This window comes from Hemicordylus capensis, chromosome 4, assembly GCF_027244095.1.
Source record: "Hemicordylus capensis ecotype Gifberg chromosome 4, rHemCap1.1.pri, whole genome shotgun sequence".
In the NCBI taxonomy this organism is placed as follows: domain Eukaryota; kingdom Metazoa; phylum Chordata; class Lepidosauria; order Squamata; family Cordylidae; genus Hemicordylus; species Hemicordylus capensis.
Window position 1 is genome coordinate 287,946,357 of NC_069660.1, and position 24,237 is coordinate 287,970,593.

The 24,237-nt window shown below is 44.5% G+C and overlaps 1 protein-coding gene across 1 annotated transcript in view; it reads right to left on the reverse strand.

Moving 5' to 3' along the window:
• NCALD (neurocalcin delta) overlaps nt 1–13,034 on the reverse strand; it is a 238,427-nt gene extending 225,393 nt beyond the window's left edge. The window contains exon 1 of the mRNA XM_053243281.1: nt 12,865–13,034. The gene's annotated coding sequence lies outside the window, so the exon portion shown is untranslated. The remainder of the gene's footprint in view (nt 1–12,864) is intronic.
• Between the last annotated feature and the right edge of the window lie 11,203 nt (nt 13,035–24,237).

Below are 24,237 nucleotides of genomic sequence, written 5' to 3' on the forward strand. Positions count from 1 at the left end.
CATTCAGACATAACGTCTGCTGAACTGCTGGCCCATTCAACTGCAGTTCCATCTTATGTGCAAATGCGACCTGTAGCTCAGCAATTGGGCACATGTTTTGCATGCAGATCCCCCAGGTTCAGTCCCTAACAGCTCCGAGTAGGGATGGGAAAGACTCCAGTAAAAGGCTGAAACTGTGGGAGAGTCATTGTTGAGCCTGTTCTCATTCAAACTAGTGATAACATGCACCCTGCCTATTAAAAGACCATGCTGACTTGGACAGGTAGTTCAAAGAAATAATATTGTGCTGCACAAAAGCAGTATGCAGAAAAAGCAAGGGACAAGAGAATTATACCAAAGGGGAAAACAAACCTAGCATGCTAGTTCAAACTAAAATAGAGAGACATCAATATTTCACTGTCCTATTGTGAAATGCTTAATGCAAAAGAAAAAGTGTTTTTGTGAATCTGTAAGGTAATTGGAAAGTTACCTCAGGACAAAGACAGCATTTTGAAGTTACTTCACATAGCAAAGGGCACAACTTAGCTCTTTCCTACCACCAGCTGCCTAATTATAGGAGTATCATTATAGGGGCGGGCATCATTTCATGGTAGATTCTTCACACGCAGAAGGTTCCACGTTCAGCTCCTGGGATCTCCATTCACATGAATCCAGGTGGCAGATGAGAAAGACCCCCACCCCAAAAACTGGAGAGCCCGCACTAGCCAAGTCAGACAGCCCTGATCTACATGGGTCGATGGCCCAATCCAGAATAACCAAAGAAAACGGGGACCACGAACCAATATGGAAACTAAACCAAAATAACCGTGATCATATAGTCCTCTAAAACACAAGAGGACCAATCACAATAAAACTGAACTATGAAAAACAAAAAAAATTAAGTTTGTATTATTGCAATTTTGAAGAATAGTTACATTTTATATATTTTGGAGGTTGCTAGGATTCAGGTCCAGAAAAAGATGTGCTAACAACTAGAACGATTTTCTAATGTATGATGGGAGATTTTTATATATTGTAGATCTCTTTTAAATTGTTGAAGGGAACAGTCTGAAGAAAGTTATACTGAAACGATCGTTACTCTTCCTGTTCAACCTCGATTCCTGCTTTTAGCAAGCACCTTATCCAGTTTGGGAAGTGAAGTGCATTACTGTTCCTGTTCAGCTCTTAACAAGCATCTTTTCCAGCTTGGAAAGTTAAGTGAACTTTTTTCACGGAGATTTATGTATTGAATAATGCATGCTGTGACTTCGTTATGTAGTCTGCTGACCCCACCTTATTGAAATCACACTGATGTTTTGAATATATTCTCCGTGGACCCTGACATATACTTCAGGAACATATGTTGCTGGACCTTTGTATCCATATACTTCGTCAATCCTAGCTTCAATTCCAGCACAGACTGTCTGAGACCACAATACAGTGAGACAATTCACTTCCTCAACGAATTGTAGTCACATTTTTTCTTGTTCCAGAGACCAGCATTATTTTTGGTTGTATCATGTTTATTATGTATTAGTATTATTTGGGAGGAACAGAATAAGAATCGTTCAGTCACTGCAGTTTAGTGCCAATATATTGTTAACACAATTTCTGAGTCCATGTACATTACTCAATAGTTGTATAAGATTTATAGAAGGGTTTTCAGTAGGATTCTACATTTGTTTTTGTGATATTAGGAGATTTACAATATACATCTTTTCATATTGGTTCTACCTTCATTTAGTTTAATGTTTTTGTTTTTCATAGTCCAGTTTTATTGTGATTGGTCTTCTTGTGTTTTAGAGGATTTATATGATCACGGTTGGGGGGAGGGGGTGGTTAGTTTCCAGTCCAGAATAAGGCAACATCATACAGTCTTTTTTGGACAATACCTGTCCCTCCCATGCCAAACCAAATCAGCCCATCCCATGAAGGGAAGCTGGAGTGCATCCTGATGGGCTGACTGAGCTGCAAGGTGACAAATATAACGGGATGGGCTGATTTAGATGGTAGCCGTCCCCCAAACTGGCCCATCACATGGACTGGAATACACCAATCCCACATCAACTGTCCATGCAGGGATGGATCATTCCAAGCTGACTTGTGCACCTAAAATCCTACATGCATAGGCCAGAATCGCACAGAACATTACTGGATGTTTCCCAGGGGATCAACTGTGTGATTCTGGCTGAGAAGCACAGGATTTTACATACGCAGACCCACTTCAGATGATCCATTTCTGTGTGAATAGAAGGGGCAGGCCTGGCAATCAGAGCAAAGTAGCGCACTCTAGCTCCCCTCCACATCATGGGCTGGTTTGGGAAACAGGAGTCATCCAAACTGGCCAATATCTTTATGTGTCAGCTAACAGCTGTCCACTCGTATTAGGGGTGTGCACAGACTGTGGTCTGAGCTGCACTCTGAATTCAGACCAGTCCGCAGTCCGGTGAACCAGTTTGGCCAAACAGTGGACCAGTCCGATGGTTTGAGGCAGTGTGTGTGAGTGTATGTGTGTGTGTGTGTGTGTGCGCGCACGCACAGCAAGCAGCACTTTTAAAAGTAAGAGCACAGCTCCTTACCAGTGTGACCGCTGAGCTAGCAACTTCCTGCAGCAGTGGCACTCCCCCCCGCCCCACAACAGCCCACACACAGCAGCACAGTGACACCACTCACCTAGCCTCTGTGCATGCGTGGAGGCCATTTGCATGGTCAACATGGTGTTGGGGGGAGCGTCAGCATGACACTCCCCCCAACAGCACAGCTCCATCACTCACCTGGCCTTTGTGCATGTGCAGAGGCCAGGTGAGTGACAGAGCCACACCGGTGCAGGTGACTGCTGGGGTGAGCGCTGTCATAGTGGGAAGCTGACTGGAGTGGCGGTCACACTGGTAAGGACCTGCATCGTTATTTTGAAAGGTGCCGCTCCACCCACCCACCCACCCCCGCCCGGCACGGCCTCGTACCATTGGATCGGTCTGCAGTTTGGTTGAACCTGGCCAAACTGGTTCACCGGATCAAAAAATTGTTCCAAATTCAGACTACAGTCCATGCATACCCACAGCTCCACCAGCAGACTGAGGTACTTCTAATAAAGTAGTCTTTCATCTTCTTTTCAGAATGATGAGGACACACCACTAATCTCATTCTGAAACATGGGACCTAGAGTGGTGGTTTTTTTAATTGAATAGCCCATCTTTCTCCTTCTCAGGTGAAGAAATGCAAGGAGGCCAGAAGCTACTATACTTTCAATAATTTATAAAAGTTTGCATGCCAGGGTTGGAGATGTTACACCTGTTGAAACTCCCGTTTCACTGTTAGAGTTCTATCTTCCTTTACAGCTGATCACCTCCTCTGCTACTGTCTTTCTCTCACTTAAATTAAATCCATGAAAACCATGCTTGTTCCAATGGTGCAACCCACATTAACTAGATATATGACACGCAGATGGATCCCAACTCTTTGAGAACCAGGGCTCAAATAGGCCACCTACCCATTCCATCTGTCCCAAGTTTCCCATTAACCAAGTGACAAAAGTGATAGTTAAAGACATCAGGTAACAACCACACCTATGGCCAAATTCATCTCTCATCATCGCATTATACTGCACTGTACACTATAAGGACTGCACCAACTGAAAGATTCAAACATGTGCCGATTTAAACATAAAAGCGTTATGCAATCATGTCCTTTCCCAACACTAAAATAAAATCTAGACAAATAAACTGTACTATATAGTGGCAAAGCATTCTGCTAGAGCTATTAATATTAAATCTTTCAGGAAAAGGTGGATTATTTTGGCAACATAAACTCATTTCCTGGGGAGAACTATCCAAAAGAGGAAGTCCAAGATCCGGCCTCCAAATACAAAGAACTCATATAAAAGTTACATAATATTGCAGTTTTTGAGGCGTCTCCTCACTTAACAATACACAAGAATCTGACTGTTGTCAGTACCTATTATGTGTCAGAATAAGTAAACCCCAGGGGGACACAATGTTCTCTCTAACAGGGAATCCCAGATGTTGTTGACTACAACTCCCAGAATTCCCAGCTGCAATGGCTTTTGCTTGGGGATTATGGGAGTTGTAGTTAACAACATCTGGCAATCCCTGTTAGAGGGAACACTGGTGGAACATTTCACACATTACGGAGATGCAACCCCAGAAGCACATGTAGAGGGATCATTTGGATGAAAATCCCCTCTCATTCAATAAAAGGACTTGCTGGGATGGCTTGAGGACATCAGCTCTCTCAGCACATCATGTTCTTAATTGAATGGGCCACTAACATATAATCCAAACCAGCCCTCTAATGTCACACCAATCCATGGTTAAGGAAGCTTAATCATGATTTGCTTTCAGTCAACAAACCAGGTTCAGAAACCAGGATCTGAAATGAGTTTGCAAACCATAGTTTATGCTAACTATGATTTGATGTGATAACTGTGAGCTAGTTCAGACATTTATTTAACCTCTGTAAAATAAATAAATAAATAATACATAAATAAAATTAATGTATATACTGCCTGACTCCAAAGACTCTAGGCCAGTGGCTCCCAAACTGGGAGGCTCCAGATGTTGCTGAACTACAGCTCCCATCATCCCCAGCCACAATAAATTGTAGCTGGGGGTGATGGGAGTTGTAGTTCAGCAACATCTGGAGCCTCCGAGTTTGGGAACCACTGCTCTAGGCAGTTCACAAAAATAAACACAGCAAAAACAAAATAAGACAAACTGTTAACACAATTTAAAACATTCAAAGATTACCAAAGGCCTGGCTTTAAAAAAAAGTGTCTTAAGGGCTCTTTTAAAGGCTGGTAAAGATGTTAAACCACGAAAGTCTAAAGGGAGCGCTTAGAGGGATGTCTCCATGAAACAGCCTCAGGAGCACATGCTCCCCACTGAGCATCTTCTAGCCTAGAAAGGAAGTAGACCTTTCTAGCCAAGATTGTTCATGGCTAAAAACAACAAGCAGCTGTTTCGATGAAACACTTGAAACATTTCAAGTATTTTGAGCACCATTTTTCCAGGGAAAGTTGGTCTAGTAAATGGGGTCATCGAGTAGACCAGTCCTCCGAGGTGGGCTGACATGCTAAGTAGATGTGAAGCAGACAGATCAGGCCTCTGCTTGGGACTTAGCATGTCAGCCCACCTCGGAGGACTGGTCTACCTGTTGACCCCAATTGGTGGACCAACTCTCCCCGGAAAAATGGCACTAGAAACACTCAAAACAATGCAAGCTTGAAAGGGAGTAGTTTTGTTTCAAGCTTGATACAGTCCCCTTATTTTAAGGGTGATTCTTTTAAAGTTTGAATGGATTTGCACATCTCTAGTCTCAACCAGTATCGGCTTTTCCTAACCTAGAAAGGAAGTAGATGATCTCTTAGGCAAGTGAGCAGGGAGCACACACTCCCAAGGCTGAGGGACACTGCATAGAGCTCAGTGTTGAAGGAAAGTTCTGTACAAAATCTGAAGCCACCCAATTCCTGAACTGATGCATCATACTGTGATAAATGTACATGGCCTATATGGGTCTGACTCGGCGGTTTGGCCAACATAACATTTAAGAACTTTTTTTCATATGAGCCTCATCACCCATCGAGATCATCTGGAGAGGTCCATCTACTGTTGCTACCAGTTCATCTGGTGGCTACTCAGGAACCAGCCTCTGTTGCCACCCCTAGGCTTTGGAATGTGCTCCCGCCCGAAATAAGAGCATCCCATCTCTGACAGCCTTTTAAAAGACTCTTAAGACACCCAAGCTTTTTAAATAAAATTGTGATTATAAACTGTTTTAATATCTATTTGTTTTTTGTAAAAAAAAAACCAACCCAGAGACTTGAGTTTCGGGTGGTGTACAAAAATACTAAAAATAAAATAAAATAGGTCTGAGGCCTTAAAGAAACCTACTAAGGTTTATTTTATCTTAACTTAAGCTACTCGTTTGCTGCTATGTTAAGTATGTTCAATTTCTTGTGTGTGATCTTGACTGACACAAAACAGCAAGGGAATTATTACACCTTTTCTGATCCTGACTTATTGAGGAAAGATTTGTTCTCCTGTCTGTTGCTAAAGAGAAGCAGCAACAAATCTCTCCTTGGCAAGGAAGGATCAAGGTGGAAAGTACGACAGAGCCCCTTGCTGTTCCTGTCAGTTCAGGATCACACAAAGGAACAACCTTCCCCCAAGTTCCAACACATGCCTTCACTCCTATTTTATTACTTCCGATTGGCTTCCCCTCCACCTACCCACCCAAGTCCTCTCTTGTACAGTCTCCAGACCAGAGCTAGCCCGAGGTTTTTTGGTGCCCTATGCCAAGTTTGATTTTGGCACCTCCCCGCTCACAAGCCAAGAAGTGTGGAGCCCCAGCTTTAACTTGAGCCACAGAGGCTGCTCATTCACAAGGTCAGATGACCAGTGAAGGACTAGCCCATGCTGGTCTGAGGATACTGTGGGAGAGAATTCCCAGTCTATTATTGGGACAGAACTCGTAAGAGATGGAAATACGTTGCTCTTCATTTGGAAATACAGCCAGAGACCATTTCCTTTTGGAAAATATGCTGAGGCAGGACATTCACATTCAAGTGAGAGAGTGCAGCTTATGAGACAAGCTTGTTTATTGGGGGCTGAGGTGCAATGAACAAAGATGACTGTATGTATTTGGGGGCAGACCCTTTGGGGAGCAGGGTGCAGTATTACATATGACATTCTCACACTACTGTGCAGTATTTCAGGGGGTGCAACTCAAGAGAGAATAATTGGCAGTGATATATTCTGGCACTGTTTATGTGCCTCCCAAGAACTAGTATTCTAGGCAACTGCCTAGGTCTGTCTATTCGATGGGCCGTCCCTGCTCCAGTCGTATCAGCTGCCTACTGGTTCATGTTCCAGGGGTGGATAAACACCATCTCAATGCCCATTTGTAAGGCTTTCCTTGTTAAAGGGATGGATTATTCCAGACATTTAACAGATTTCCAGCTGTGAACAGTTGAGCTCCCGAGTTATAGAGTAAATCAAGGGGAACATTTACTTTGCATTTGGGAAGTTTAGTCCCTGGCATCTGTTAAGTAGGGCTGATAAAGACCCTGTGTCTGAAAGCCTGGAGAGCTACTAATGTCTGATTCAGCAAAAGGCAACTTCATATTTTCACTTAGGAACATAGAAAGCTGCCATATACAGAGTCAGACCATTGGTCTATCTAGCTCAGTATTGTCTTCACAGACTGGCAGTGGCTTCTCCAAGGTTGCAGGCAGGAATCTCTCTCGGCCCTATCTTGGAGATGCCAAAGAAGGAACGTGGAACCTAGATGCTCTTCCCAGAGCGGCTCCACCCCCTGAGGGGAGTATCTTCCAGTGCTCACACGTCTAGTCTCCCTTTCATATGCAACCAGGGTGGACCCTGCTTAGCTAAGGGGACATGCCATGCTTGCTACCACAAGACCAGCTCTCCTCTAAGGAAACTCATGTCCTTTGTCTTTTTCAGACTAAAATGTGCCTGTGCACAGCTTTGGCTTCTAGCCTGCCACCAGCTTTAGAAAATGGACTTTATTTCCTAGAACTCTGTGACTACATAGGTATATACACAGAGGCGTAACTATAGGGGGGGCAGGGGGGGCACGTGCCCCGGGCGCCATCTTTTCTGGTCACATGGGGGGCGCCGCCATGACAAAAAAATTTTTTTTTTTTAATTTTTGTTAATACAAATGTTTCCTGCTCAGTGCAGCAGTGCTGCAGCAGTCAAGGGAGCGTGTTGGCGTCCCCTCCCCCACAAGCGGTCCCTTCCACGCCGCCCGCCCCCCCCCATTGCTTTCCTGGCGCCTGGAGGCCAGTCAGTGGCCTGGCTTGGCGGCGGCGGCGGGCGCTTGTGAGGAAAAACCTAAGTATAATGTAGTATGTGGGGGGAGCGCAGGGGGGCCATTTCAGTGCTTGCCCCGGGCGCCGTTTTCCGTAGTTACGCCTCTGTATATACATGCTTCCTCTCAGTTTGGATCACATAGGACGTTTTAGTAAATTTTAGGAATTCTTTTTTCCTTCAATGTTTATATTGTTTCAATGCCATATGATCGCTGATTTCTTAGCAGTATTGGTTTGCAAGCTCTCAGTACACAGACAGTTCTAATCTAAACCATTCTTCCCAGTGGTTTGAACTGTTTCCCTACACTGATTAACATTCATTTTCCATAAGGTGATTCCCTCACGAACCATCCCGCGCCAGCTGTATACAATATTGTTTTGCGAGATAAAAGCTATTTTCTTGCCAATGACATTTTACTTGCAACAGGCTGCAAAAATCAAATTGTCCCATTTGTCCTGGGAGGCTGCAGATCTGTAGAGTCATGCTCATGAGGGGTTGTGTAATAGGATTTACTGGAACTCTTCTCAATTACATCCCATTATTTGTACTAAAAATCTATATTGCCACTGTAGAAAATAGGATGCAGGCTGCTGTAATGCTCTAAAATTCTGCTGAGGTTATTTATCCCCAGATGCCACTTTTTTTTTTTAAACCTCAGTTCCAATATAAGCCAACTGCAGTGCCTACATGAACAATATATACATTTGGTGTCTCTCTGGGATTTCCTTGTGTAAAAATCTCTTTCCCACTCTTTCTCTCACACCTCTTCTAAATTTGCCACATTTCCCAAAGGGCAGAGTTCTTGTGTCTTCTTTACCACCACCCCTGCAGTTCACCTGCAGCTGCTCTGCCTCTTTCCTCTGGAGAAAGGGGCTGCACCACTTTGGCCCTCTTGCTTTTTGTTGGACTACAACTCTCATCATCCCCAGCCACAATGGCTAATAGGCAGGGATTATGGGAGGTGTGATCCAATATCTGAATGAGGGCAGAAGTTGTGCAGCTCTGGCCTAGCCACTGGACTATATATGCATCCATTGCTAGGGACCAGAGGAGTCTGCAGAAAGTCAGAAGGGCTGCTTCTGTGGTTTGGCATTAGACAATACTGGAATCCTGGGGTGTCTGCAGGACCTTTTCTGGCTACGATCCCAAACCCACTTAACTGGGACTAAGCTCCACTTAACTCGATTCAGGGGAGGCTCAATCCAGGAGGGAGGGTTCGGGGGGGGGTTGTGTCTCAATCTGGGGGGGAGGCAAATGCCACCTCTTCTTCTTCCACAGACAGCCATGCCCTGAATCCCCCTGCATCTCTTCCTTCCCTCTCCCTTTAGAGGGAAAAACCTGGACTGCAGTTGCTTTCACATTAGAGTCCTTTATTGCTGCTAAGGCACATCTCTTGCCCACAATTGAATGGAAGCGGAATTCAAACAGAAGTCTCACACTGAAGTCTCTGTTAATATAGAGCTGTATCAATCAGCATAGCCTTTCCCTATGGTCAAAATACTTCCATGATGCTTACTCACAAGTAAGTCCTGTTCAGCAAAAATCCTTCCAAAGTCGACTGAAAGCATCTGCCTGTAGGTTTAAAGGAACAGATGCCCTGTCTCGATGCCCCAGTAGAAAGCAACAGATGCCCTGTGGGCATCTTGCACTCTCTTTCCCGGTCTATAGGTTAAAAGGAACAAATGCCCTTAAAAAGACTCCATATTTTGACTTCATACACTTCCATTTCATAGCTGAAAAAACTCCACAAATCAAGTGGGGGTCGGTGGGAAGCTCGGGACAACACACAAAACACTGAAATGGAAAATGATGTGGCTTCCTAAGAAGTGAACAGCCAAGAGTGGCAATTCTAGAAGATGGGGCTAGTGTGGAAGCAACCTATGTCATCTAGGGATGTGCATGGAACCAGATGGGGCTGGCTCGAGGGGGTGCCACTTTAAGGGTGGGAGAGAGTGCACGTGCCCCTCCCCCTGCTTTCCCCCCACTGGTGCTTGGTTTCCGTGAAAGCCTTTGGGGTGGCAGTGTACCTCTCTGCTGCCCCTTCTCCCTCTTCAGCCAGAAGTGGCCGGAAGTACTGGGTACACACATCGTGCACGCACGTCAGACAGGAGCACGCAACGTGCCTACATGCACCCGGTACTTCCAGCAAAAGAGGGGGAAGGGGCGGCAGGGAGATACACTGTCGCCCTGAAGGCTTTTACTGAAACCAAGCACTGGTGGAGGGGAAAGAGCGGGGAGGGGTAAGTGCACCCTCCCCTGCCCTTAAAGTTACACACACACACCCGGCTTCAAACTTCAACCACCCCCCCCCAGTGTTTGGGCCGCCAGAGGCCCGTAAAAGGGTCTCCAAACAGGTTCGTGCACATCCCTAATGTCATCTACTTCCAGGAGCCAGAAAAGACCACTATAATGTTGTCCTATATATTGTGCCTTTTGTAGCAATCAGCTCCTCCCTTACCCTACAGAGTGAACCGGAAGGGAACCCTGTCCTGTCTGTCAGGCAGTGACCTCTAGGGATCAGCCACTCAGCACATGGTGACCGGGACACAGAGGGCCTGGCAGCAGGAAGTGAAGGGGTCCTTTGTTCGGGCAGTTGGACCCAGGCAGGGGAAGCAACAGGTTGGCTGGTCAAGCCATGGCAGCAACCAGGAACTCTGCAGGGGCCTGAAGTCTCTACCATGGTTTTGGTGAGTTCAGGGAAGAAGCCAGGGCTTGGCTTCGGAGAAGGGTTTAGCCAGGGAACCATGTGTTAGGTAGCTGGCATCAGATTTCTTTATTTTAGTGCTTTGCAAATCCTTACAATTGGTTTGTTGTAAAAGTACTGAGTGTTTCTGTAAAGTACTGAGTGTTTCTGTTACCTGTAACTGAAGTTGAGAGCAAGAGCCTCAGACTGAAGCAGTCTGTTATATTTTGAATAAAGGTTATTTTTCTTTTTGGTCCTTTACAATTTTAACCAGCCTCTTTGAGTGGCTTTTCAACTCAGGAAAGTGGGTGCTGGAAAGGAGTCTTACTCTGGTGCAAACATGCCTCAAGTCTGATTGCTCAGCAGCACACTACCAAGTTTTTCTCCTCATGTGTAGGCTACACATGGGAGGTTTTTGTATTTTTCCATTTGGTAAAAGAAAGAGGGTTTTCCTGGAATTTTGCCCACACCAGGGAGAGATTAAACCCTGTTAAAAAGTGGGCATGGTAGCAGCGATACCAGAAGGACAATCTTTGTTGATCAAACAGCAATTTTCTTTCCCCCCTGTAGACTTGCTCTGAGACAAAGGCTGAGCTTAAATCTGCCAGTCTCCATTTGCTACACCTTTAAATTTAAGTTGTTTGTAAGTTGCTTGCAAGTCACTCTTTGTCTGGCAATTTCCCTTTCCCTCATAGAAGCTGACTGCAGTGCAGACTGTTTATTCTAGTCTGATTTCTACTCACAAATGATGTTGGAGTAAATTTTCATATCACAATTTTTCCCACGAGGGAAATGCATTAGGAATGAGCTTGGCAATACATAATTTTTTGTACCTGGAAGTTTCTGCCTTTTCCATCTTCTCAGGGAGATGGGAGAGTGAAAAGCAGGCAGTCACCCAACCAGTGCCCCGCTGGTTGGGACATCCAGGGACATTTGTCTTCCATTGTAACTACACCCCTGACAGCTAACAAGTGCCCAACAAACTATGTTTTTGAGATTAAGAGACAAGAATTATGACCATGTCTGCTGTTATTTGTTGCCTTCAAGTGTGTAGCAATCTTCTCTTTCTGAATCAAGACATGCAAGTGACTATTTTGCAATACATATGAGCATCTGTTCATAGACCACTCCACTCAAAAATCAGTCTCCAACTCCACAGCTGACAAGGTTCTCCACTCTAATTCTGACTCAGAAATAGATAAGTGTTAGCCATGAACTCATGAGGTAGCCTTAAGCAAGCACTGTTCTCTCAACTTCAGCTGTCCTGCCCCTGTCCGCACAGCCACGATACAACAATGATAATGTCTGTCTACCTGATAGGGCTGTTGTAAAGATTTCTAATATAATGCATATGACATACTTCAAGTACTTTGTTTTAACTACAGGTGGACCTCAGTATCCACAGGGGTTCAATTCCCTATTAATACCGTGGATGCCTAAACTGCGGATACCAAGCCATTAAATCAATGGGATGAGGAGGCAGGGTTAGGTTCCCAGAGGGATCAAAATCCACGGGGGAAATGGCCAAAAACATTTTTAAAAGGCAAAATAAAGCACCCTACCATGCTCTATGGGTCTCCGGCTATCCAGCAATGTCTCCCAGAAGTCCAGTCCAAATTCTTCCATTTTTTCACAGTTTTTCATGGGGGGGGAGGTTTTTTTAAAAACTAAATGAGCCACAAAATGTTTCCCTTTTACAAAATGGCAGCCAGAAATGACCTCCAAAGTCATTTCCAGCCATCTCCAAAAGGCAGATACGTGAAATTAACCCCTTTTTTCCATTCTGTCCGACCCCACATATGCTGAGGTTGGGTGTCAATTACCTGACCACAGATACACGAAACCACAGATAATGCATCCACACATAGCGAGGTCCACCTGTGTTATTCTTTTTATTGTACCCTACTTTGCATTTTTTAAGACAAAGAAAAAAGTGGCCTTAAAATATCTTCTATAAAGTGAATACACATCCACTATGGAAATGACATATTATAAATACAATAAAAGCAACATGTAACCCTCTATAACGAACTCCCTGCTACCTGTTCTCCAAACTATTGTAGATTAAATGGCATATAATACAGAACCTCATTAAGTCCTTGAAGAGTAACACAGCAACGAAGAAAACCACGCAGCATTATAGTGTCACATCCCTAAAATGGAGCATACATATCCCCTAACACTATAATGCAATCAAAAGTTAGCATCAACATCTGTCAAAGAAGGCTATACTTTGCATGACTGTGTGAGCTCACCAAAACAACAACAACATCCTCCAACCCAAGTTGTTCAAAGCAGCATTTATACCTTGCTCTTAACCAAGATCAGAGAAGAGGAGAGCTCTCCTACCTTGCTTTTCTGGTCATGTGGATACACTTATCTTTTCTACCCAGCAGGCTTGGAAACATTAGAGAGCTGAGGCTACAGGGGTTGCTGTCTATGGATGTGCCACTCACTCTATGATCCTGTAGACCCATAGCAGGGCTGGGTCCACCTCCTGCTCTTTCATTTCCAATCAGAGGACAGCTGCTGATGTAATGAGGCTTTTCAGTCTACTGGCAATGCAATGCATGCTGGGAGGATCTGCTTAAGCAATCGATGCCTTCACTTGGCTTAATTGTATGTTTCCTGGGTTTTCTGACCCAAACAGAGGTTCTGATCATGTACTACTACTGGGATAGGAGCTCTCTGTTCCTCCAACTCACTCCCCAGCCCCATGGTCGTGTGAACAGGCCTAGAGTTTGGTATATTTTTAAAAGTGTTTCTTTGCTTGTTTTATAATGCAATGCTACAAATACTTTTTTTTTTTTAGCATTTTCATCGCCAGGATTTTATGGCACGGCAATACTTCAGTAATATAACAATAAACTCTGTAGTGAAATGTGGGATTATACACACACACACACACACACACACACACTATATAGATCGATAGATAGAGTTACCCTAATTCCTACATATATTCCAAAAGTGGGGCTCTTCAGATGTTTTGACTTCTGATAGAGCAACAGCTGAGAATGTGAAACCACCAGAATAAAAGTTTCAGATGGCAGTCAGGTCATCGAAGGAGTTGTCTAAGAAACCAGCCATTGCTAAAGCAGACAGCTGTTCTTAAAGGAGCTCCTAGCAGCTGCAGCGCCATTCCTTCTTTTTCACCTTTGCACAGAATTAGCACGCCAGCTCTAAAGAGAGAAAAATAAAACAAATCCACAAGGGAGGGTTAAGATGCAAGATTCCCTAAGAAAAATCAAACCTTTTTATATCATTTCCATAAATCACTCAGAACTGGGGGGAAATACTACTTCTTGATTCATACTTAAGATAATTCAGGAAGGTTGCAATTAAATGTCATTACACAGCCATTTTATTTTATTTTATTTTTTGTAAAAGATGAGTGCACTTTTCTCTTGAGTGATGAGGAGGGGTTGCCAACCTTTTCCTAGTTCCGCTCTTGTGCCTTTAACTGCAGGTTAATATGTAGAAATTAAGCCAGCAGAGCTTTTTCTAGGGGGAAGGGAAAAGGATAAGAGAAACATCATCTATTTCAGTCTGCTCTTAATGGACCACAAGCAGGACAAGTAAAAATGGCACCCCTGCTGAAAACAAGTTCCAGGGCTAAGTACTAAATGCCCCCAATCCTGAAATTACCACCTTTTGTCCTCTGATAGAGGCTCTCTGCTTTTAACGATAGCATGACAGACAGAAATTCAAAATGTCAGTCTTTCCCATCACCGCATCTCCATGTTAGAGTGGCACCTGTTGAAATTCTGCTCTGTTTAGCAGCTGTTAAGTGTAGAGCCTCTATCAAGTTTTTTGTTGCTTTTTTTAAGGAGACAAAAGTGGGGGAAAGCAGAAGAAAGATGGCATTTCAAACTGGTACTCATAATGTGACAATTTATTATAATGGCTGGGATCCAGGGGTCTTCTGCATGAATGGAAGGCACACATAACCTCCCGCACTGTGCTCCCCCCATAACACATCTCACATTGATCTGGATGATCCCTGACACTCAAGGGTGGCTTGTAATTGTAGAAGTACAGAGTATGGCCAATATGATCTAAAAAAATCTGCTGTAGCTGCTGTCACTGAAAGAAGGGAGTACAAGACCTTTTTCTTTTTCTTTTTGCTGCTGAGGATGACAAATGCTGAAACACACTGTGCATACTATTTATTTTTCACATGGATTTACTGCCTTGAAGACAAAAACATCAGAATGGTTTACAGACATAACAGAATATCACAGAAATATAATAAGACTACCCCCCCGCAAAAGTCACCGAACAACAATAGAATGACAGGTATTGAAAGGATCACAGAAAAACAATTAAATTTCCAAATAACCCATCAAGCAAAAAGGAGAGGGAAGTTAATTAGCAGTCAACTCTCCTGTTCTGGGTTAGCCATTATCCAAATTAATTACATTGTCCTCAACTCCAAGAAAAGCCATGGAGTGGATAAGACTCCACCCTGCTGGAGAGGGCATTTTGAAGCAACTGTGTCAACTGCCTGAGTAGTCCCCTCATGCCAGAAGTCCACTAACCAGGGTTTCTCAACCAGTGGCACTCCAGCTGTTGCTGAACTACAACTCCCATCATCCCCAGCAAAATTTATCGTGGTTGGGAATAATGGGAGATGTCGTTCAGCAACATCTGGAATACCACTGATTGAGGAACCCTGCACTAAAGCTTCAAACAGAAACAACAGTCCTGGCAATGAGAAAATTTGTATAGAATTCTGCTATAATACATTGTTTTTCCATTTCTGAACACCACCAGCTTAAAGCTTAGCCTTTCGTTTTGATTGTTTGACTTTTTTAATGCTGCCACGAATAGCTCCTTATAGCAGGGGCTCTCAAACTTTGGTCCCCAAAGTTTGATGTTGATGGACTACAACTCCCATCATCCTCAGCCACAATGGTCAAAGGCTGGGAATGATGAGAGGTGTAGTCCAACAACGTCTGAGGACCCAAGTTTGAGAACCCCCTGCCTTGTGTTTCGGACACCAAAACACAAAAAATTAAAACATAGTATATTGAAAGGCATTTATATTATTTTCTCAGAAAGTCATAATAATTAGATAGTAAAAGGTTCAAAAGCCACCTAATGGTGCAGCAGGAAAATGCTTGACTAACAAACACAAGATTGCCGGTTTGAATCCCCGCTGGTACTATATAGGGCAACAGCGATATAGGAAGATGCTGAAAGGCATCATCTCACACTGCACGGTAGGAGGCAATGGTAAACCCCTCCTGTATTCTACCAAAGACAACCACAGGGCTCTGTGGGTGCCAGGAGTCGAAATCAACTTGATGGCACACTTTACCTTAAAAGGTTCAAAGCTGTGCACTTCCTTGGATGAAGCAAACAAATATGTTTAAGTTCTTTCCTGAGGTTGAGAAAACATCTTACATAGGAACATAGGAAACTGCCATATATTGAGTCAGACCATTGATCTATCTTGCTCAGTATTGTCTTCACAGACTGGCAGTGGCTTCTCCAAGGTTGCAGGCAGGAGTCTCTCTCAGCCCTATCTTGGAGAAGCCAGAAAGTGTATAGAAGTTTTTTTTTAAAAAAACACACACCACTAATTTGTTTTAAAGTTGGACAACTGCTCTGGAGAAGGAAGGTAAAGTGGTTTTATGATGTCACAGAGAGCCAGCCAATCGGCACTGTGCACAGACAGCTTTGGCTGCAAACAGAACAAATTTTCCCTTAGCTCAATCCTTAAGAGAATATTGTTTGTATGAACACAACACTGTAAGTACACTTTTTCAGCAAGTTCACCGCTCAGATCGTGTGTCTTCAGATCGTGTGTCTTCATACATAATGGCCCCATTCGCATGTAACACCAAACTGCAGTTAAACGGGGCAACGGTTGGAATTCCTGTACATTGTCTGCAGTGTATTTCTTAACTGCTAGATCCTTTACTGTTGATGGTCGATCCTAAAAGGCAGAAGCTATCCACCACTTCAGTGCCTTCATTGTCAATTCTGAGGCTGGTTGCTGTACCCGGTGTCATTAGTTTAGTCTTCTTCACATTTAGTCATCATAGACCCATTTTTTCACTGTGCTCCTTGACTTTCATTACTAGAGCTTGCAGATCATCCACTTTCTCAGCTATCAGAGTGGTGTCATCAGTGTAATGCAGGTTATTGAGGTTTCTTCCTCTAACTTTAAAACCAAGCTCATCTTCTTCCAATCCAGCTTCTCTCAGTATATGTTCAGCAATTAAGTTGAATAAATAAGGAGAAAGTATAACTGGGTAATAGCTCAGGTCAAAAACCGAGGCTACCTAGTGGGGCAGCACCAGAATCAGGCTCAATCCCAGTGCTCCACATGAGCAGCCCTACCCGTGTAGGGCTGTGGAAGTCCAGATAGGGCTGGTCATTGTAGAATACAAGGGGAAGGGTTGTGTCATGCAAGGACAAGGCAGTGGAGTGGAATCAGAAGTATTCATAGTTTAATGGAATAGATATTATGTACAGAAAGGCAAGTGCAGACTGCTTTTCAGTGCTCTTGCTGCTGCCTGTTTGTTAGCCCCACCTCTACTCCAGGACTGGAATACAAGTAACCAAAGTCCCATTCAAAAGCTGGCCTGGATCAAGGAATGGATTAACCAAAAACACCACACTCATATGAACAGCTTCAGTGTGTCTGTGTGTGTGTGTGTGTGTGTCTGTGTGTTTCCCCAGCAACATGTTCTCCCATCAGTTAGTCCACTGGGGCAAATAAAGGACCTTATTTTCAATCCTGGTTTATAAGCCCTAATTAAACCCCACCTTCATACAAAGCACAGAGTGGTTTGACAAACCATGATTCCTGGCCATACCAGCAGAGAAAGTAATGAAAAGCAGGGAGGAGGGGGCCCACGAGCTTGTTAGTTTTTCTGCCACAATCCTATGATTAACTGATCATCTGATCCAACCCACTTTAGAAATATGTTTCATCCTATCTACTACACTGTAATCTATGATTATTGTGGCTTATTTTAATAAGCCAACTTGACATCTTGGACTAACACTTTTTCCTCTGCATCCCTTTATCCACAAACTACTGGTGCACTGATTTCAATTCCATTTCCCTCCTTCTTGCTCTATTAAGCCTTCTTTAGTGAAAGAAATTATTTTTGAAAGCAATTATTTTAAAAGCTTTTTCTCTAAGACCGCAACTTTCATGATATTTCTGGTATAATCAGCAGCGAGATATATATAATTTAATACAGGCTTCTAAATTACAGCTGTATATGCTAGCTAGATCTAGGATAATGTATTAAACTTGATTTTTCAATGGGTTTTAAGTTGCCTTGTATTTAATCCACTTTAAGTTAGCCAATACTATTATAATCACATTTGGGTGCTACAGCCATCAGCATTAGTATGCTAAGTTAACTGCTTTGGCCATTATTAACTGTGACCACCAGCTGCTTTGTGCCATTCTAGAGCATGCAACTTAAGTTTGTGTTCACATGCATAAAATGTATGCAAAGAACCCAACACATTCTACACACAATTCACTAATGGGACCAACTCGGTGTAAACAGATGGAGTAGTTTCTATAGATTATAATTTAAATACTGGGCTTAAATAGCTCTATTCGGACATTACATGGTACATGCATATAGTCTTTGTACGCATGTACATGGTTTTGTGTGAATGACGGTACAAGCATTTTATTTTAAAAGTGAACCAGGCTATGGCTTCCCTCAAATGCAGAACACTGAAAGGAAGAGTACTACTGTATCTGTGTACAAATCTGTATGTTCATATATTGTACACAGATTGTATGTGTGTTAAATGTAACAAGTGAATAGGGCTAATTATTCTAGCATATTTTCTATTTTCAGTCCCAGTTTGACTTTAAAAATCCTACTTACATTTTGAATCAAGTTTCTGCCTTAGGACAGTGGTTATTATTATTTGATTTGGTTATTATCACTTGATTCCTTTGGCTCAAAGAAGCTTTTTTGAAGGTTAATTTCTCCCCAGAAACATACTGCCAGTCAATGAAGAAGACAGAATATCAGAGCTCAGGTAACTGCACTAATGCTACCATGACTCTGACAGTTCCACTCCTCTCCTGAGGTTGCCTCTACCACCATCCGGAGAATTTGCTATCTTCGAATTCCTTTTTTAAGCACTTGCATCCTTTCTTCCTTATTTACTTACACTGCCTTCCTGCCTTGGCATTCAAGGAGGTTTACAATCTAAAATACAAAGAAAACAACAGTGCAGAACAAAAGTTACAAGAGAGAGAGCAGGTCTTCATTCAGGAAGCTGATGGAATAAGCTCCCTGGCCTGGATGCCTCTTCTTCAGTCTTCTCTTCAGAACGTACAGATCTTCAAGTAAGAAACCTCAAGGGAGGGAGGGAGGCAGGGGTTGCTCAAGGTTTTGGGGTGCTGGAGGCTGGGCTGCCGTCCTCTTACTCAATAGTGCACCAGCAGATGTGAAGAGCTGCCACTGCTCCTCCTCCCATGCTCACCTCCCTACTGCTGCTCCCAGGTGGGGGGTAGAGCAGAAGAACTAATAGAAGAGTGAGAAGACTGGGGAGACATTCTTGCCCATCACTCTTCTCTCCTCCACTTCATCTTGCAAGGAGAAGAGAGTAGGGATGTGCACAGAACCTGGTGGGAGGCCCTCTATGGGCATCCGGACCGGTGGTTCCGCCAGTTCGAAGGGAGCGGGGCTCTCCCTTTAAGAGCGGGGGGAGGGTGCATTTACCCCTCCCGCTGCTTTCCCCCCACCGGCATCAGTTTTTTAAAAAGCCCATCAGGGCAGCAGAGTACCTCCCGGCCACCCCGTTGCCCTCGTCTTCCAGATATGACCGGAAATCGCAGGTGTGCCGGCAACACCCGATGCCGGTGGGGGGAAAGCGGCGGGAGGGGTAAGTGCGCCCTCCCTCCGCTCTTAAAAGGAGACCCCCCGCTCCCTTCAAACCGCCCCACCGCAGTTCCATGCACATCCCTAGAAGAGAGGAGAGGCGAGGCCTAGAAAATTTCCCTACCACTCTCCTCTCCTGCACTTCCTCTTCTGCTTTGTCCCCCTCTTTTTCAAATACACGCACTCAGGCGGAGGAAAAAGAAAAGTGGGTTTGGAGGTGGTAGTGAGTGGCCGAGTGGCAGCTCCTGCTGCACTCCACCACCCCCAATAATCTACCACCTGAGATGACTGCCTCAATGTGCTTCATGGACAGGCCATCCCTTAAGCTGGGGGAGGGGCTGGTTCCCTCAAGCCAGAGGTGATCCCTTCAGGGGTCAATGAGCTAAGCTCCCAGGCCTGAGTGCCTCTTCAGCTGCTTCCAAAAGTGTTTGTGATGCAACCTGTAATCTCATCTATATAGGGCGGGGGTTGGGGAGGCCATCAGTCCTGGCACCTTGATGTCTATAACCGGCTGTTCTGGTTCTTCCAGCCACCCATATTTAGACTGGAGCAAATGTTTTCATGGACGATGGTTTCAAAGCCCAGTGCAGCTCACTGGTGGTGCTTGAGATCTCGGTGGTGTTCTGCCAAAACCAACCTCGTCTCTTGCAGAAAGAATATGCTGGTTTACTTTGTTTTAGTAAATGGTTTAATGTGTTAAATATTATGCAACCCACCTTAGGTAATTTTTAAGAAGAATAGGTGAGATGTACATTTTAAATTTAATAAATAAAAACAATTACACTTCCAATCAATGCAGTTCATCACTAGAAAGAGCTAAAATTACATTAAACTCTGTCCCAGTGCATTCCTTCTCCACATAAGCAGTTGCCATAGAGATGTTGAGTGCCTGGTGAATAGCAAAGCAACTTGTCTACAGCATTGTGAAAAAAAGAGGGAGGAGGTGTTGACAAGACAACTTCTCTAGGAAGATGGGGCTTCAAGTTTTGAAGTCACTTGGCTGAGCTTGATATTGGTGAAAGGGAACCTGATTTAAGCTAAGCAGGGTTTGTAATCAGTGGTATCTTTCTGTTTGAATAAATAACTACAAAGGACTGCAAGCCACTAAAGTTCTTTGAGTGGGGGGGAACGGAATTAGCAGAGGACCCAGGATTGACCTGAAGGAATAAATTTGGTAACAGGAAGATGAATTCCAAAAAGAACAAAGATACTGGACTGTGGAGGAGGAAATTCAGGTAGCAGTCAGCCAGAAATGTATTTATTTTTGTAGAATGTGAGTGGAATTGGCTTATGCTGGAATACATACCAAAAGGAACTAGCCATCAAGCCAAGAGCTGGATGTTTTACAATAATGGTGGTGGTTTATAAATCATTGCACTATTACTTTACCATTACTTAACAAATTCCAATGGCATTTATTCTTATCTTAGGGTTCCAGAGGCAACAGAAGTGACTTTTTGCTGCATGCCATAAAATAACCTATTATTAAATGTATACATAAAAATTTACCTGCACAACTGTTGTCTACACAACTTCCTTGTCAGTTTATTTTGTTGTCATTCAGCCAAGTATCTGCAACCTGCTTTATAAAACATTACAACTCATTCAATATCTAAATTCTGACTGCATTCTTCTGTTACCTTCATTTGGATCCATAGTGTTCCTGTTTGGCCTTAGAACAGTGGAGAAAAGAAATCTACAAGGGGTGTACATTCATTTTGGAATGAATGAATAAGTGGACTCAAATCAGATCATTTGAGTCCATTTTCATTCACTACAAAATGAATGGGGAAAGTTATCAAATGAATGCTTCTGATGGCAGCCATTGTTCTCCCCACACCACCATGGGCGTACCATCCATTAGGCAAGAGGAGACAGTTGTCTCCCAGCCCACTGCCTCAAAGGGCTCCCCAGAGGCAAGTCACATGGTCCATCCTGTCCCAACTCCTCAGCACCCACCCAATTGCAGCCCACTGCCCGGGCTTCCTTTGGTATCCCTAAGTTTCTTCCAGTATTCCCTCTCTCTCTCTCTCTCTCTCCCTCCTTTCCCCATCTCTTTTTTGCCTCCTAGGTTCCTCCTTCCCGTCCTGGCCCCGTCCAGCCGGCCTTCTCTGGCATCAGGGCTCACAGAGGCTCTCACTGGCTGGTGGGTGCTGCTGCCTGCTGCATACACGGGCCAGCTGCAACAGCAGGCTGAGAGCAGCTCGCACCGCCACTACTGCCACCACCCAGGGAACAAGCCGAGGCGTCCCGTCAGCCCCGAGCTGAGTCTAGAGGCCGGTTTTCCAAAGGCAGCGTTCGCCTCCTCCCGTTGCTGCCTCTTGCGTGCTCTGCAAAACTTTGCTTCTTCGCTCGGCCAAAGTGCTTGCTGCTCCCAAAGCCAGACAGATTTGCTGGCTTTCTTTCCTCACCAAGCATTGCATTGTGCTCTGCTCCGTCCTCCAGCCGGCCTGCCCACCCCGCTCCTCCCTGCTGGTATCTCTACCTCTGCTCCAGCTCTCCCTCCTTCCCTCCTCGGAGACGGCCACATTCCCTTTTCTCTGTTACTCAGGAGTGCCTCTCACACGCTCTCTTTGTCAGCCAGGTTCTTCCCTCCCATCCACACACTTGCCCTCCACTCCTCTCTATTAGGTGCCCTCTGGCCCTGTTTTCCAGTACCGAGAGTTGCCTCCACTTCCCCCCCCCAACCCTCTCTCGTTTGCAAATCATTCCCCCCACTTTCTGTAAAACTGCCACTCACTCACTCCTTCCTCGGCTGGGATGCCCCATTCTTCCCTCTGTCTGGCTGATTCTCCCTCCATCCACTGATTTCTCGCTCCTAGGCTGTTGCCTGCCATCCTTTCTTCCACTTTTGATGCACTTACCCTTGCCCTTCATGCCACATCCCCAATCTGGACCTCTATTGTGCATGCCCCCCACAGGAGGCAAAAGCCCCTTTTGCTGTATGGGTGTCACACACAACAGCATTCATTGATCAGCAATGTTAGCATTTCAGTTAGTTATTATTGCTGGTAAAATGCCAGTGGGTGGGTGTGGTGAGGAGATCTGTCTGTTGCAAGGACTTCTGTGGCAGGGTGCAGAGGAGGAAGGCAGGGAATCAGGAGATGGAAATACATTTTAGTTAAGAAAAGGAAAAGGAGCGACAAGAAATCGGTCACCTGCCTCAGTTTCAGACTCTGGCTACTACCTCAAACCAGAGGCCTAGCAAGGTTGGAGTGGGCCCAGAGACAAGATTTTTAAATGCCCCACCACCACCACCACCACCACTGAAGCTCAGCTCAAAAAGATTTTGTAAATTGTGGACGATGCGAGTCATTTAATGGTACTAGAGAAAGACATGCTGTTCTGGTAGCTCCAGGTCTTAACACTCACATCAATTTTGGAGGATGAATACAACTGAAGGAAGCCCAGGCGGGTGCGCAGCTGGGAGAGTCAGTCATGTGACTTGCCTCAGGTTTGGCAAGGCAGTGGGCCCCCAGACAACTATCTCCCCCTGCCCTATTATAGTTACCCTGCCTCAAACACAGCCTCAACCTCTCTTTGCTCTTGCCTCATCCACCTCCTTGCCCCAGCAGAAGGCAGCACTCCACATGTCACCCGTGTGTGTTTGCTGTGCCCGCCCCACCCAGTTTATCGAGGCAGCTGCTGCTCCCGCCTTGCTCACAGAAACGTCTGCTCACCGTGAGGGTGCATTCACACATGTGCCCTCATTTCCAGGAAGTTCCTGCCCCGGCAGCAGCCGAGATGCTTGGAGCAAAGTTGTCTGCAAGCAGTGGAGGAATGTTCAGTAGTTGGGAAGAGACACTGGACGAAATGGCAGGCCCATGTCGCTCTGCCACCGGGGATGGGGTAGAAGGACTATTGGCTCACCCTGCCAGCAGCCATCCCCTCGGCCATGCAGTGGCTTAAATTTACAAAAAAATTACAAAAACAACAACATGGATGTTCGCGGCAGGGGGAGGCAAGCGGCAAGTAGCGAGAGGTTCGGCGTGACGGAGTGGCTCTTTCCATCTTTCTTTTTAAATTTTCTCTCTCAAGCCAAACCTACCCATCCTCTTTCCATCTCTTTTTAAACTTTCTCTTGCTCTTTCTTTCTCTCCCCACTCAAGCCTGACCCATCCCGTTTTTCTTTTTCTGTTCCTCTCTCTCTCGCTCACTCTCTCAAGCCAAACCTACCCATCCTCTTTCCATCTCTTTTTAAACTTTCTCTCACTCTTTCTTTCTTTCTCTCCCTCGCTCTCCCCTCAAGCCTGCACCATCCCCTTTTCCTTTTTCTATCTTTCTTTCTCTCTCTGGTCAAGCCTCCCCCATCCCCTTTCTCTCTCATCTTCCACACAGGTGGAATTTGTGTTGAAGGATCAGAACAGTGTGTGGTGAAGGATCAAGGTGTAATTTTAATCAAAATTTCAGAGAAAAACTTCTTTTATTTTTTTCCTTATGGGTGCTCCATGTTAAGTGGGGTGATTTGTATGCATAATAAACTGGGAAACCATGGGGGCTTGTATTATTTTTTCCTTACAAATGCACTATTTTCAAGTTTGTTGTGAATTATCAAGGTGGCTGTGAATCCATGGAGGAGCCTCTGCTGTTTTTTTCTTTTTAACAGGTGTATTTATGTATTTTATTAGAATGAAATTTAATTTTAAATTAATCTGAGCCTGCCAACAAAAGTTAAATTGTAATTAAATTCATTTTAATTTGATTTAATCAATTAATATTAAGTGTTACTTTAATAATCTGCACCCTAAAGATTGGCCTTGGCCCCCACACGCCAAGTCAGGGGGGGCATTTTAAAATCTTGTCTCTGGGCCGACTCCAAACTTGACACGCCCCTGCCCCCACC